The following is a 16,810-nucleotide window of genomic DNA, read 5'->3' as shown; positions in this document are numbered from 1 at the left end:
TCTCAGGCAACAGAGAAAGGCCTCTTTGTTTTGGGGCTGAACACCTGGAACATGTTATCCGGGGCGGCCTCCCCAGGCCCACAGTGGAGAGGGGGCTCATAGGACCCAGTCACGCCCCTGCCTGTGGAGGACCGGCTCGCCCAAAGCTGCCTCTCACTGGCTCTGTTTAGCCTGGTTCCAGCAGACCCTGGCTCTTGCTGTCAGCCATAGGCAAATGGCAGAGGGTGCCCCGCATCGATAGAGAAGGACTACATTGGCAAGGACCACAAAACTCCCAGGCAACCTTTGACAAGATGAGAAGAGGAAGGGCTAAGGATGCAGAGAGATGGGAGGCCTAAAATCTACCCTCCCTGCCCCCAGACATTGGTGCCCTCCTGAAGCCATCACAGATAAGAATGCTGGCTGTGTGTGCAGGAGAGCAGGCGTTGTGGCATGGGCTCAATCAGGGGGCATGTCTGTGGATAGTTGCCCTTGGAAACCAATGAAACCCTGTGATCCCACCTTTCCTTCAGATCACTGACTTTCCAGAAGAAAACCTAATGCTGCTCTTTCATCCTTACGCCATGGCTAATACAGCAGTCACAGAAAGGGACGGCTCTAAGAACCCGACGCAGGCCAGGCTAGAGGCAGGAGTCAAGGCCGGCTGCCATAGGGCTCAGGATATCCATCCGACCATGGCCTTAGCACTCATTGATGAAAGGAGAGCAGGACCACTCCCAGGTGTAGAGAGGCAGGGGGCATTTATGACAAATGGAGATGCAACACCAGTGTAACTTTTTGAAGATAACACACATTTTTACTCACGACTCTTAGTCTTAATGAAATACAAGGTCCTTGCTGGGAGGGAGCAGCTATTACTCATCTCTGGGTCCCTCGTTGTTGGACACCTGAATGTAATGTGTAGTCTTCAACCCTCCAACCCTCTCCACCAACACTCATGGGTGTGGCCGTGCCCTGGGGCCTAGGAGAGGCAGATTCTAAGCTGGACATGAGGTGAGGTCAAAGATAGCACTTTCCCAGGAGCTCCAGGGAGATGCTAGGGCTATAGCACCTAGGCTCAGTTGAAAAGGGATGGTCCAATGACAGTTATTTCTCTACAGAATAGGCAATTTTCAACATCCAATAAAACGCCTTTTTCTTTTTTTTTTTTGAGACAGAGTCTTGCTCTGTCACCCAGGCTGGAGTGCAGTGGCACGATCTCGGCTCACTGCAACCTCCGCCTCCCGGGTTCAAGTGATTCTTCTGCCTCAGTCTCCTGAGTAACTGAGATTACAGGTATCTGCCACCACGCCCGGCTAATTGTTTTATATTTTTAGTAGAGACAGGGTTTCACCATGTTGACCAGGATGGTCTCCAACTCCTGACCTCAGGTGATCCACCCACCTCGGCCTCCCAAAGCGCTGAGATTACAGATGTGAGCCGCCACACCTGGCCAAAATGCCCTTTTTTGACTCTGGTATCTAAGACAGTTATAAAAATATAGCCTCCCCCCAACCCACCAAATAACAACAAAATACAGTTGTATCTGTGTGATAATTCTTGTATCATTCCTTCTACCACTTACTTGCATGTGAATATTACCTGTAAATCTCAGCAACTAATCAGCCATGTAGCTCGTGTAGCATCTTAGATGATTATTTGGAAAAATAAAGCCAAGTACACACTTTTGACTCAAAGGAGGAAGCACATTCCTGTTGAGCTATTGCTATTTTAATAATTGGAAATAAATTTTAATAAAGCCATTAATTTTGCTAAATACACAGTTGTGCTTTGAGAGTGATGGAAAACCATTTAAAGCCATGCTTGAGGCTCTGTCCTTGGCACAAACATGATTGAAAGTCTGTGTCTGATTGACCCTTTTAAAATGCCTTCCTTTACTTCTGAACTGTTGATAAAGAGCTCTATTTGTTTGTAGAATTTTTCCTTAAAAATGGGCAACAGAAATTATTTCCTGCTCAGTGTCCTATTTCAAGGAACCTGGTGCGTTTTTACTCATCTAAGCTGATCTCTCTAGCAGGATGCAATCCGGCTGCTTCGTCCTGCTTTAAAGCAAGTTTAATTTACTTGATTAAAAGTATGCCTATGCTCAGCATGGCTCACAAAGGCAGGGAGAGACATTAATGAAGAGTTTCCCTTTGAAATAAAATATACAGATTTTGTTTCCCAGTGTTTCCACGTCTATCTTCTTTGCTTTCTTAGTTTTCATGTGGTATCCGATATCACAGAGGCTGGCAGCAGAACAACATGGACATGCTTCTCATGGGGGCCCATTCTCTGGGCTGGAAGGCGTAACATATATTTTACAAGAACAATGAGAAATCATTTAGGGATCCACTTTTCACCATTCTCTTAGAAGAAATGCTCTCTGGGATGGAAGAGGGGATGGAGGGCAGATGACTGCTACACAAAGCGCTTGACAGGAAAAAAGGCACCCCCTATTTCTTGGGATTTTCTCCCACTACAATCTCTTTGACAAAGTTCCTTTCCCTAGAATGTTCCCAAAAACCGTAAATATTGGTGAAGAAAAAGAACTCCTATTGACTGGAACTCATTACACAATCAGAAAGATTGAGCATTTTATATTTGTTTTTATATTTATATCTTTCAGGGGGGAAATATACTATGTACATTAATTTTACCACAATGTGCTGAAATTCCTTAAGCAAATATGTAATTAGGCATTTTAAAATATAAAATGTATTTATTTATAGCTTCCAACCACATATTTATTTTTATTTATCTGAAAGATTTAAACGACACTGTCTTGGATTCGTTCTTTCTTTGGTTTCCTTGTAAAATATATAATTAGGCAAAGTTTGAACATACCTAACAGCCCTGAGGAGACTGGGCAGTGATCTTTCTGCAGCTTTAAAAGTATTGGTAGGAAGCTGTTCTCTTCTTTTCCCCAAGTTCAATAGCTTAGCTATTCGTTTCCTGTTTCTAATAGCCAAGGTAATTAGACCATAATGAAAACTCTTTGCTTGGAAGATGACATCTGAAAGTTGAAACTATTTGCTGCTGCTCAAACCTCAACAGGGCGGGGAGGGGGCAGGGATCGCCTCCTCAGTGGGAGAAAGTTCTACAACTAGAGTGTCACTTTCCCCTAAAATTATTTCTTCCTGGAAAGACTCCAAAGTCCAGGAGGCAAAGTGACATGTACACTGTTTTTTTATGGAATGGTCAATTCTTCATTGTTAAGGAAACATCGCTTAAAATCTCCAAAAAGCCCAGAACATACAGAAAACCTGTTTGCCCCTTATTTTACCTTTCTTTTACTTTCTAACTATCACACGTGTACAGTGAAGTGCATACATCAGAAAGGCATATCTTGATGAATTTTTCACCTATGTGCATGTCTGTGTCACCACCACCAATATCAAGAAATAGAACATTCCCTGCCCCTGAAGGCTCTCAGACCCTCAGACCCCTCCCTGTCAAGACCCCACCTGAGGGAGCCACTGTCCTAATTTCTATCCCCCAGAAGGGTTTTGCCTGTCTTTGGATTTTCCGTAACTGGAGCTATGAATGTTATATACACTCTGGCTGGCAGGCTTCTTTCTCTCAAGGGTACGTGGCTGAGGTCCATCTGTGTTGCTCTGTAGAGCTGGGCTCTTACATTTTCACTGCAGTGAGTGTTCCTGTGCGTGAATATTTATTTATCTGTTCTACCTTTTGTGGATATTGGGGTGCTTCCCAGTTATCACTCCCAGGAATAAAGCTACTATGAACATTCTCGTCCACACCTCTGGGTGAAAGCACTTTCTTCCTTGGGTGTATAACTAAGAGTGAACTTCCCAGACCACAGAGGATGTGCAGCTTTGGTAGATTCTGCCAAACCATTTCCCATGAGTTGTAGCATTCATCACTCCCACCAGGAGTTCATTCACCACTTTTTGATGGGCAACAAGGGTTCGGTCTCATCATTGAAAGCAAAGTCTCAAGTGTTTGCAAAAGGGGGACATGAAGACTTAGTAGCAGGAAAGATAGGGAAAAAAAGATGAAAAGGGAAAAAGCTACCCCCAAGAAAGGAACTGGCCCAGGCTGAACAAGCTCTGGTAGACCCTGGGGCATTGCTGGGGTAACTGTTTCCCACCCTTGCTGCCCAGGACAAGGGGCAGTGGCTCTGGCGGGGAAGCTCAGTCCCTCGGGGCTTCCCACCTCATGTGCATGGACAGACAAGGCTTTCCTGGGGTCAGGCCAACTCCAGTACCCTCCAGCCCAGTTCTCAGCCACATAGAGCATCACATGTAGGACAAGACTACTGGCTCCAGTAAGTCCCCTGAACTTTTCTTTAGGCCTCATTCCAGATATTCTCTCTTTCCAATACTTTTTCTAATTATTGACCAAAAAGTAAATAGTAAGGCTATGTCAGGAAATCTGCTGCCTCGTGGCCAGCAAACCTCCCCAGTCCACAGTGGCCCCACTGCACTCTGTGTGCCTGTCCTCTGGGATGGCACTGCCCCGGCCCTCCCCACTTACACGCAGCCCCCCGAGGGTCCCAGAAGGGAGCCTTCATTCACGGAGCTCTCACTAGGCCAGAATTCCAGGAAAGGTGAGAACCCAAAACACCTCCCCTACCCACTCCAGCCATTCTAGAAATACAGGAGATGGAGGTTAACAGAAGACCACCAGCCTTCCTGACAGCTTTTCTAAACAACCAGGGAGGGGTCATTTTCTACATTTGATATTCTCACAGCTCCCTCTCCAAATTAAGGATGCCCCACCAACGTCTGTGTGGGCCATCAAGGGGTGTGTGTGAAAATCTTCCTACCCATCGCAGGCTAGAGCCTCTGGGTCAGGCCTGTGGCCAGGCAAGCCTTGCCCATCTCCCGCCTGGCCTCCCTCACTCAATTCGCCGACTTCCTGCTGGGTTTTCTCTTAGGGCCTTTACTCTGTCCTCTCCGTCTCTGGCTCTGATCGTTTCACATTGCTCCTGGGAGTCTCACATGTACCAGGGTGGATAGTAGAGCCTTAGTCCTGAAGTTTCACTCATAACTCAAAGGGATAGGTATATTTTGTTGTAGCACAAAATCGACTCCCATCCCCCGGGAAGCTTGTGTGTTTAGTGTGTACTTAGGTAATGAGGAACCCACCTGCTCACTCACCTTCTGCACAAAGGAGCATTTCTGTCTGCTCAGGCAGAGACCCCTGACTCCAATAGGCCACACTCACCAGTGGTGAAGTGTGTTCAGCCAGGGAGGAAGTTCCTATTGGTAGGAAGATTTTCAAATGCACCTCTTGACAGCCCACACAGATATCAGTGGGTATCCTCAGTTTGCAGAGGAAGCCACAGAATATGAAGGTTTAAAGATGCCAAAGGCTCACGTGCTTCCCTTCCTTCTCTCTCTGTCTCTGTTTACCATGAGACTGTTTTGAAAGGTGCTCACTCTCCTCCTCTTACCCTCCTGGGGCTTCTCCTCATGTCTCAGTTGGAGAGGGACAGGGACGGATACAGAGGCCCTGGATACAAATGAAGAGCCTGGGCTGAACCAGGACCAGATGGGCCTGTAGCCCTGCATATTGGTCCCAGTATCCGGATAGTCATCTGGGGAACTTGTGTAGCTGTGATGGTTTTAAGATATGACCCCAGATCCTTTGATGCTCGTTTCTTCAAGAGGTGGAGCTTAATTTCCCTCTGCTTAAAATGTAGGCTGGATTTAGTGCCTTGTATCTCATGCATAAAATAAAGCAGAGGTGATGTGTGTGAGGTCATAAACAGCACTGCAGTTTCCTGCTTGTTCTCCTTCTCTCTCTCTCATATCATTAGCTCTGGGACAAACCAGCTTCTATGTCATGAGTACCCTCAGGCAGCTCATTGGAGAGATCTGCATGGTAAAGCAATGAGGCCTCCTGCCAGTAGCCATGTGAGTGGCATCTTGGAGCCAGACCCTCCAGCCTCAGTCAAGCCTTCAGATGCCTGCAGCCCTGGCTGACATTTTAACCATAACTTCATGAGAGATTCTGAGCCAGAACCATCCAGATAAGCTGCTCCCAGATTGCCAGGTAAGAAAAATAAATGGTTATGATTTTAAACCACTTGGTTTTGGAGTAATTTGTTACACAGCAACAGATAACTAAAACAGGAGGTTATTAGTACTACTCACCAAATATTTCTGGTTCTAGCTTCCAGAATCATGGTAGGATAACCTCTGTCCCCGGCTTGGAAGTTACGTATATCCACACAACTTTGAAATTGAGCAAGACTAGGGTGTGTCATCCCCATGAGGGCACTTCAGGAGCCAGTGTGCCCTCACAACCTCTTTCTCTCCCTCTATCAAACCAATTGCCAGTGTTCTAAATAATGAGGCCAAGGGTTGGGGTGATGTGGAGCAGAGCTGTTAGCTGACCCACCATGGATATGTAGCAGCAGAAGAAACAAACTGTGTGGTCTTTAAGCACCCACATTTTGGGTGTTACTGTGGCACAACCTGAACTATACTGACTGATGCAGGTGAGGATACACAGGGATCCTCTGTCCCTCCACCCGCAGTTCTTCATGCTCTTTAGGCCCAAGAAAGCCAGCATCTCCATCAAGGTCAGCAGGATCACACCCTTGATGTGGGCTGCCCATCCCCTACCCAGGCACTCCACCATGTCCACACCTGGATAAAAAGTGTGGAGCCTGGTTCAGGAGTGGGCTGGGAGCTTGGCCAGGTCATCACAACCTCTCTGTTTAGAACCCAGTGGATGGGAAAGGCTTGCATGGCAGTAAGAGGAGTTTAAGGTGTTAAGTAACGGCCCATGTGATCCAGTTCTGAAGGCCACAAAGTCAACAGTGATTGATCCTTTGCTTTCTTTTCCAGAACCATAGAGAATTTGGGGAAATTACTGTCTGGCCACCCAGAAAACAAAGACCAGTTAGGATTTGTTTTATTTTCTCTTCTTCCCAGATCAATCCACAGTTCTCCAGGGACCCACTGTGGTTTTGTGCTTCCTCTGTGCCTGTTCTGCTCCTCTCCACGCACCCCACTTCCCCAGCCCCTCCCAGTCCCCTTAACGGTCTTTCTGGCCAGCCCCACAGCCCCCTCTCCGCCCCACAGTCCTCAGGCTCCAGCCTCCTCGTTAGGAAGTGTTAGAAAGTTGCTGGAGTGAGAAATGAGCCTGTGAAAGCTCGTTGTCCTAATTAAACTTCCACAAGGAGAGTGACAAGAGGCGACGGGGAGGAAACGTTGCCACCACCAAGGTCTCAGCCTGGGCCCAGGTCGAGGAAGGCCTTTGTCCTGCAGAACAAAAGCCACTGTTTGCACGTGTTAAACTTCATCAAACTTCAACAGACCCAGGTGCAAAACCCCACATCCCAAATGCCATCCGGGCTTATGCCACCTTCCCAAGCACGGACCATCCCTAGCCGTCAACCCTAATCAGGGCCATGCCCCACATCAAAGCTGCACTCCCTCCACAGACAGCTTCTGCTCTAAGATGCATTGTTCTTATGACTTCCTACACTCGGCCTTGTCTGATGAATTAGGGCACGGAGCCCCCCATGGCACAGCTGGGCCCTGCTGGCATTGTTAATGAGGTAGGAAGGGCGCATTTGTCCGAGCCTGGGACTAACAGAATCACATAAAGCTGTTGCTTTGGAATAGATGGAGCTGCCCCAGAGTCAATTTTCTTGGAAGCAATGCAAAGCAGAGCTTCCTGGGAGAAGACACAATGCCTCCTATTGTCTCTGTCACTTCCCCTCCAGCCTCCCAGCGTTTCTGCATCTCCTCGGGAGCCACTGCCCTGTGCAAAAGCTGTTTGCTGATGCCCAGCCGCGGTTTCCAAAACCCCCATGAGAAGTCGTTTCTGTCCACAGTCATTGTTTCCAGAACAGCCAAGCCGACTGGGGAGGAGAGGCCAGGCCCAGCAAGAGCAGGAAGAGACCCAGCTTGCAACACAGGCCCCCGGTGGCTGGAGTCGGCTCGTGGATTGCTGGGGGGCAGCTGGTGCCAGCCCTGCTAGACGTGTCCAGGATCGGGTCAGAGGCCAGGGTGGCTCACATCCACGGGCTCCAGGAGGAGGCTCTCGAGGGCCCAGGTTCCTGGAGGAGGACAGAGTGTGGATTATCCAGTGAGTCCTCAGAGTGCTCCCGGGAGATTCTGTCCCCTCAGGCAGCCATTTGGGTCTCTGCTTCCCTAACCACTTCCTCCTTCACCCGACCGTCACCTAGTCTCAAGGGCGTAGGCAGCTTCTGGAGGTGGCTGAGACTGGAAGGATGTTGTCACACCTACCAGATATCCCTACATGTATCTCTACCACCCCCACTACATATTCTGAAGAACCACGGTGAGCTGGGGGAATCCCCAGGCCAGCAGGACAAGGCCTGGGCAGGAGTGGAGTCAGGAAGTGAGAAGTGGGGATCCTGGGGGTTGAGGGCTGTGGGGCTGGGCTGAGCACTGGGCAGGAGGCGGGAGGTGGCAATGGAAGTGACATCTCCCCATCTTCCCCAGCTCCATATGAGGGGTTCTGCTGCATTCACTGAGTCACCAAAGGACACGGGAAGGCCATCAAGATCTTTGGGTGACCAAGACATGGCTCCCTTCTTACTGTCTGTGGGGAGACAGGCATTCGAACACCCAAGTCTAACCCAAGCAGAGTTGACTGAGGGCTAAAGGTTCCACAGAGGCTGGGTGCAGTGGCTCATGCCTGTAATTTCAGCACTTTGTGAGGCCAAGGCAGGTGGATCACTTGAGGTCAGGAGTTCGAGACCAGCCTGGCCAACATGGTGAAACCCCGTCTCTACTAAAAATACAAAAATTAGCCAGGCATGGTGGTGTGCACCTGTAGTCCCAGCTACTCAAGAGGCTGAGGCAGGAGAATCGCTGGAACCCAGGAGGCAGAGATTGCAGTGAGCTGAGATCACACTATTGCACTGATCAACATAATCTGTAGCCTGGGCAACAGAGCAATACTCCTTCTCAAAAACAAACAAATAAAGAAAGGTTCCAAGGATGGTCTGGAGGACAAACAAAGGAGAAGATGTGGTGCAGGAGTTAGGACAAAGACTCCAAGGAGAGCAGCCCTCACGTGGGGCCACAGTGAAAGAATGGTCCCCTTTTGTGGAAGGGAAATGGAGGATGTGTGTGGTGAAGGCTTTGCTGAAGCATCTCTTATAAAAGGGGCAAAAGCACTTGCTCTCCTCCCAGCTCTGGCTTAGCCTCTCTCTCTTCAAGTCCCTGGCATCCCTGGAAAACCATGATTTTTCCATTCTGCACCTGGCCCAGGCACCTCCTCCCACCCCCACACACTGCAGTCTGGTGTGTGTGGTGGGCACACATAGAATACTCGCTGGTCTTGAAAATGAAGCCATCCTTTGGGGCCCCTACAAACCAAAGAGACCCACTGAGCCAGGAGATCGCTCTTGGACACCAGCAAGGGTGAGATCACTTGATAGGTATTTTGTCGTGTGTTTCTTTTTAACCATATAAAAAACAAAAGGGTGGATGTGCAACCCAACCCAAGAATACCTTGGCTCAGGATCAACTAGATGAAACTTTTAAAAATGATTTAATGTTATGTTAGACTGTTGCATATTAAAGCGATGTAATGCCTTCTAAGAAACGAGAGTCAGATCCTGACTGGGCAAATTTAAGGAGTTATAACTCACTTTTCAAGAGAGCAACATTTTGTCCAATATGTACAGACCTCTAATGACAGTGTGCAAAGACTCTTTCGTTCCCAGATTATGAGGCTGCCACTTTCTCCTCCCCTTCCTGAGCCACACTTTTCTAAACAGCAACTGTGGGGGCAGGGGGAATGGGAAGTTCATGAGAGAAGGAAATATTTGGGACCATGTCGGCCAGTGGAATGGGGCTTGTGGTCACCGTGTTACAAAGTCAAATCACTTCCCAGTAAACACCAGTTTCCGATGGCTCTCTGGCCAGGGTTGGCCGGGGACAGGCAGGGAGTATATGTGTCGGGTACGTTGCGTCACAAGCTGTGCAGCTGTGTAGGCCTCTCTGTCCAGAGGCATTAATGGAAAACGATTGGGCACCCAGCCCACAGCAGATGCGCTAGGGAATCCAGCCAGGGGAAGCCGGGATGCAGCGGGAGAGGGGACACGCAGGGCCTGGCTGAGAAGCCTTGCAAGGTAACCACAGGCGGAAACCTGAAAAAATGAAGACGTTCCCACCAGTTCCAGAAAACAGGGCTAACTTAAAATGCAGCCCCTTTCCTTGAAGTGGGCTTGGCAAGCCCCAGGTGTTGAAAGGCAAAAGAAAAAAAGAAAGAAAGAGAAAGAAAAAGAGAAAGGAAACAACATGTATCTAGCCTGCATTTCTAATTGAGTTCCCTTCAGACCCCCTCACATGCTGAATTGTTGTGTGAGATCAGAACAAAAGGAATTTCGAGGAGTCATTGCTGTAGACCCCAGAGCTAAGGAGATTGTAATTTCAAAATACTGTTTCATGCACTTACTAGACTAAATCAGCAAACAGATAGCAGCATGCCGGGTCCTCCTGGAAGTTGCCAGAAGTCTCACGGCTGTAGCCTCCCTAGCTGCTGCTTCAGGGAGTCCCCTGGACCCCTCAACCCAGAAGAGGAAGGCAAGGATCCATCTCTCCTTGTTTCAAGAGTTCCCCTTTTCCCCGCTTTATGTCTCAGAGCCCCAGCTCCACCATGTCCCTCATCTGTCAAGTCTGCTCTCAGGGAAAAGTGGAAACTCACTCAGTCCCAAAGGTGAATGGTAACCTCAGCTTCTTCTCATGGTGGGAGAGGAGACTCATGTTTTCCCAGATCCTAAGCTAAAGTAAGCTCCTGCTAAACAGATGAGGGAATTACATTGAGAGGGAAGAGGTTCACCCTGGACTCCTGTGAATTCCTTGAAAGATTCATGAGATTTCTCACCTTTGGGTTTTCTGTGGGGGTTGAGTCTCTGCATCTTAATGCTCTTTATCTAATTGGTTCAAACTTTCTTTCTGTTGAAAAATGTCACTTCTGTGCTTCGGAGTGGTCCCTGGGGTGGAGGATGCCAGTTGTCAAGCAAAACCTTTTCCCCTTTCTTCCTGACTGACAGACCTTTATATTATTGGGGCAGCAATAGGTCCAGCTAAAGCACTACATTTCCCAAGTTTCCAGACATCTGTAGCCAAGTGGGTGTAAGCAGAAGACTTTGAGGGTAGAGGATGCCTCAGAGAAAGTTATTTGAAAGGGGGATAATTAAACCAGGAGGCGAACTTTCTTCTTTGCCCTTCCCCCATGGAATGTGGCTATGATGGCTGGAGCTCCAGCATCCATCTTGGGACCAATGTGAGGATGGACATTGCAAGCTAAGAGGGCTGAGCAGAAAGAAAGAAGACATCAGACTCTGATGAGTGACTGTGGAGCTGCCTTGTCAGTCCTAGACTGCCCAAGGCTGTATTTCTCTTAGGTGAAAATAAACCTGTATCCTCTTTAAGTGATGTTGTTTCTAGTCTTCGTCACTTGCAGCTGAACTAAACCGAAGTAAGCTCTCCCCTTTCTGCACTTCTCCATACCACTACTCACACTTACGGCTTCTCATTCCATGTCTGTCTTCTCCCCGCCATGTACCAGCTATGAGATCAGTGGTTGGTCTGTAGTGCCGTCTGCAGGAGCCTCAGTGCCTGGCGTGGCATCTGGCACATAAGAACAGGCCTGTAAATGTCTGCTGAATGAGATGCCCCTGCAACATGGCTCTGCCAATGGGCTGGCACGCCTGAAGCCCCCTTCCATGGAGTTAACAAGATTTAAGGATATCGGGGGCTGGGTGCAGTAGCTCACGCCTGTAATCCAAGCCCTTTGGGAGGCCAAGGTGGGCGGATCACTTGAGGTCAGGAGTTCGAGACCAGCCTGGCCAACATGGTGAAACTTCATCTCTACAAAAATACAAAAATTAGCCAGGCGTGGTGGCATGTGCCTGTAATCCCAGCTACTCAGGAGGCTGAGGCAGGAGAATCTCTTGAGCCCAGGAGGCAGAGGTTGCAGTGAACCAAGATTGGGCCACTGTACTCCAGCCTGGGTGACAGAGTTAGACTCCATCTCAATAAAAAATAAAAAATAAAAAAAGATTTAAGGATATCAGGAGCCAGGGCCCATGAGAAGTCAGCGTTTAGACTAATTAGGGCACCACAGAGGGAAAACCACCTGTTTGCATTTATTTATAAGAAAACCAGCTATTTTTGAGCACCCTCCATGTGCCAGGAGCTGCGTTGAGACTTAACGGAAAATCTTTCGGACCTCACTGTGGGGGTGGAGCAGGCAGCTGGCATTCCTCACTTTAGGGTATGCCCATGTCTTGTGATCTATCCCTGCATAGCAAACTGCCCCCAAGCTCAAGGCTTAAAACAACAGGCATTTTTTGAATTTCTCATGATTCTAAGGGTTCATTGGGGCTCAATTAGAGGGTCCCTCTGCTGGTCTGGTTTAGGGTCTCGCCCAGCTGCAGTCAGGTGGTGGCAGTGGCTGGACCTCCAATGCAGGGAGTGACTGCATTCACTTCCCTGGAGCTTTGGCAGGAGTGCCTGGGAGGTTGGGCTCAGTCAGGACATTGGGACACCTGGGCCTGTCTCTCCTTGGGGTGCTAGGGCCTCTCCCTCTGCACATGGATTTTCCATGTGGTCTCTCCTGAAGGCTACCTGGACTTCCTACATGGAGGCTCAGGCCCCCACAAGTAGAGAGGCAGAAGCTGCCGAGCTTCCCAAGGATCAGGCCTGTAACTGGCCCGCCATGACTCAGCACTCTAGTTCAGGCAGCGGCAGGGCCAACCCAGAGTTAGCATAGCCGGGGACCGCACAGAGACATGAACACCAGGAGGCTCCATTCGTGGAGCCCATCACCAGGGACTAGCTGCTGCCCCATGAGTAGGTGTGACTGAATTTTATAGGCGAGGAGGCCAAGAGAGAGGCAAAAGAGCTTGAAGGCCCCATACCATTGAGGGTGAGGATGGAACCCAGAGCAACCCATCTCCCTTGCCTGCCTTCTCTCCTCCTCCATTCTCAGCCTCTTGAGCAAAGGAATGCTCCTGAAGGTGCATTTGAGGCCAGAACTCTGCCCAAAGAGCACACTGTCAAGGGCTGCATGCGTAGGGCTGAGGACGGTCTCTAATTCATGTGTTTCATAAGTCATTTATAGCAGGAGAGGGCCCTGGGAAAATGTCACAAAGATGAAAGGTGACTTAACAGATGGGCTGACACACGGAGGATCAGGGACATCCACACTCCGTACCCACAACCGTGGGCTTCTCTGTGTTCACTCCATCTCATTCTTTGAAAGTCTGTGCGTTATTATCTCAGATTAAAACAAGCTCACACCTGTACCTTACCTTCTCCAACCAGAGACTTCTCACCTGAATCTCTGCAGGTGCAACAGGAACCCAGGGTCTCAGGAGCCAAGGTGCTCAGGATAGGGGAGCATGACTCCAGAACTCAGAAGGAGCCCCTCAGGTAAGGTCCCCTGAAAGTCTGAGAGTTCCCTTTGTCCACAACTCATCCATTTTGCCCAAATATGTTTTTGGACACGCAGTTCCCAGAGAAGAGCAGGCCCAGCCCCCTGGCCTCAGAGCTCAGCCTTCAGGGTAGGGCAGGAGAAAGAATGTAATCAGAGTTATGGCTTAATGAAGTGAACCGTAATAACCATAAACAGACAGTTTGGGATTTGATTTGTTATTTTGTACAAGGCAGTACCTTTCAATAGCAACTGGTGTTAGGGCCAAGCTTAAACATTTTCATCTCACCAACAAAAAAAACAGTGATCCCATTGTTACACTACACTTTCCCACCTTAAAATGGGATTGGTTTTGTGGATTGGGAAAGTTACCAAAAATAAGTTTCTTCAATCACAAAGGTTAGCAGAAAGGAAGTTGCTAGATCATTGCTAGATTGCTAGGAAGTTGCTAGATGAGAGGGGCCTCTAGATAAGTAGTATCTGTTACAGACAATGTGTGCCAGGCCACCTACCTCAAACATTTTTCCTATTTAATCCATGTAATAGATAAAAAGTCCTACACCATTTAAGGATAAAAAGTAAGTTTGCTTATGAGTCCCTATATACAAGGTAAAATGGAGATAGTTCTATGGACTAGCTTATGGCTGCAAACTACATTTTAAGAAAAGCATAACCAGGCTGGGTGCGGTGGCACACGCCTGTAATCCCAGCCCTTTGGGAGGCCAAGGTGGGCAGATCACCTGAGGTCAGGAGTTCGAGACCAGTCTGACCAAGACGAAGAAACCCCGTCTCTACTAAAAATACAAAAATTAGCTGGGTGTGGTGGCACATGCCTGTAGTTCCAGTTACTTGGGAGGCTGAGACAGGAGAATCACTTGAACCCAGGAGGCAGAGATTGCAGTGAGCCAAGATTGTGTCACTGCACTCCAGCCTGGGCAACAGAGCAAGACTCTGTCTCAAAAAACAAAGAAAAAGAAAAAAAGAAAAAAGAAAAAGAAAAAAGAAAAGAAAAGCATAACCAAAAATGTCTTACCTCTTGAGACCAACACTCCAAATACAACATGCCCACGTGGTTGTGCCACACAGCCTGACAGTGCAGCTTCCTGAGCACCAACGTAAGATGGAGGGAGACAGGTGGGGGTGTGAATGCTCTCCCACCCACCTCGGGAGGAATTCTACTACCTCAAAAAGATTGGTGGCCTTTATTTTGTGTCCCAACATAGAGGCAGGATACTACCTAGCAACAGCAAAGTCAAGCCTACTTTCAGCATTTTCAGTTTGAAGCCATTTGGTGACTCTCTGAGGAGTTGTCCATCTTTAAAGCACACCCTAAAAATACCTTCTGCTGGAGATGCTAGGACTGGGCAGAAATGGCAGAACCACAGGATGATGGGCCATCAGACTCCCAGCCCCAGGGCCCCAGCACAGTCAGCACAGTCTCACCCAGCTGCAAAGCTGGAACTCCCTGGAGTTTTCAGTATGGTTGCACCAATGCTGCCAGCTTTTATTTTGCCAAAATAGAGTGACAACACAGAGGCCCAACCACACGATCTTGGAGATTTCCCTCTTTTGAAAAATCTTCCCTATACCCAAGAGGACCATCTCCTACCTCTACTCTTCCCGCTCCAGGATGTCATTAACATCTTGAATTCATCGCTCATTATTCTACCAGACATAGTTATTCTCCCAATTACATTACAGACTCTTTGAGGGATGTCTTATTATTCTGTAGTTAAGGTGCCTAGCTCCTAGAATGCTTTGTAACTGAGCGAAAAACCCTTTGGCTTACCAGAAGTCCACCCTGTTCAGGATTAAACATTCTACCTCTTACAAGATACAAACCAAGAGGGTGCTTTGGCACAGGCCTGGTCATGGGTTTCTGCATGCATGAAAGAAGGCATCCCAGGCTGGGAGTCAGGTGGTCTGGGCTCCTCCACCCTAGCTAACAGCTAACTCCATAGCCATGGACACACGCTCGTGCCATGGGTGCAGAGTTTCTAAAGATGTAGGTTTTGGAGATCTCTCTGGTCTCCACCAGGGATACAACACTATGCTAAGCACTGACAGGGTTACTTCATCTATAAACGTCCCAGGCATGGGTGGGAAAACAAGCAGAACTTGTTTTTTATGACACCAACCTAAAGCCTCATTTTAATTTGTTCTGGAAAGACTATTAGTCCTGATGCAGTCACTGCAGATCTACTAATAAACTATCCAACTCCCAGTTGGTGAGGGTGCCAATTTTGAGTATTTGGGGGCCCCTTGCAATAGTAGGTACCAAGCTGTCCTGGGTCAATGACGCCACCTGGTGGCTGGTGTCGGGGTGGGGAGGGTCCCCCGCATTTTCGCTTAGGTTCTCGAATCAGGAATCCATCAGCAAACAAAGAGGAAATGTATAATCAGGGCCATAGAGATGACAGAATGGGATGCGGGATGCGGGAGGGGTTTCAGACAGACTGGTCGGGGGAGGCCTCTCTGAGGAGGCAGCATTTAAGCTGAGACTTTCATGAGGAGAGATCAGTCATGCAAAGATCTCAGGAAAAGAGCACTCCAGGCAGGAGCAGTGGTGATCACAAAGGCCCTGAGTTGAAGTGAGTGATTCTGTTTTAGCAACAGCGGGCACCCTGGCCAGCCAGCACAGAGGCAGCGTAGAGGGAGATCATGGGAGGCCTTACTGGGCGGGGGCAGCTGATTCAGAGTGGAAGGGGATTGGGAGTGGGCAGAAGAGTGGTGTGGCACTCTTCCTATTCCTTCATTCTCCGGGTCATTCCTCATGCTTTAGTTAGTTCTGCTTCAGAAGGTATTCCTTTGTTCGGGTATCACAGAAAAGTTTATCTTCCCTTAGTCAGTTTTCCATTCCATTCCATTGGGACCAATCACAAGCCTAACCTTGGCCAATAAATGCGCCGTAGCTGCTCAAACCTCCTTGAGCAGCTGAAGGGTGACCATACACCCAGCCAGCACCAGCACCAGCACCAGCACTCACACCTGGAGAGGTCCATTTCCTTAACATCCCAGCAGGGCGACATCATGCTGTCCCCATAGCTGTGCACTGCCAAGCCACCCACTTTTGCAGAGAAGGAAGCTGAGGGTTAGAGACCTCCACCTGGTACCCCAGAGGTTAGAGATGCAAGTGATGGAGCCAGGGAGCCTGGAACTAGCTACTGAATCTCTCTCAGTTCATAACATAAATTGGAGCTTTGTCTAGTAAAGAAGACCGATGTCAAAGAAGAACTACAGAAATAAATACATCATTATAATTCTGTGTCTACAAAATCATATGTATATAATAATATGGCCGCCTCCTGAGTTCGAATATGCACAACTCCTGAAGTCAATGCTCTCACGGAAGAGCCTGGGCCACTACCGGGCGGGGCTGAGTGCCTGAGACAGCCCGCCCGCAGCCTTCATCTCAAACAACTCAGCC

The 16,810-nt window shown here is 48.6% G+C and overlaps 1 long non-coding RNA gene across 1 annotated transcript; it reads left to right on the top strand.

Annotated features, from left to right (window-relative positions):
* The first annotated feature begins 7,471 nt into the window (after window positions 1–7,471).
* Window positions 7,472–8,443, top strand: LOC108586820. Its single transcript, XR_004184978.1, has 2 exons — window positions 7,472–8,268; window positions 8,433–8,443. It is a non-coding gene; the product is annotated as an uncharacterized LOC108586820 (long non-coding RNA).
* Window positions 8,444–16,810: the final 8,367 nt, after the last annotated feature.

The sequence above is a fragment of the Papio anubis genome, chromosome 7 (genome assembly GCF_008728515.1).
Source record: "Papio anubis isolate 15944 chromosome 7, Panubis1.0, whole genome shotgun sequence".
In the NCBI taxonomy this organism is placed as follows: domain Eukaryota; kingdom Metazoa; phylum Chordata; class Mammalia; order Primates; family Cercopithecidae; genus Papio; species Papio anubis.
The sequence above is the reverse complement of the archived record's forward strand: the minus strand, read 5'-3'. Positions and strand labels throughout refer to the sequence as shown.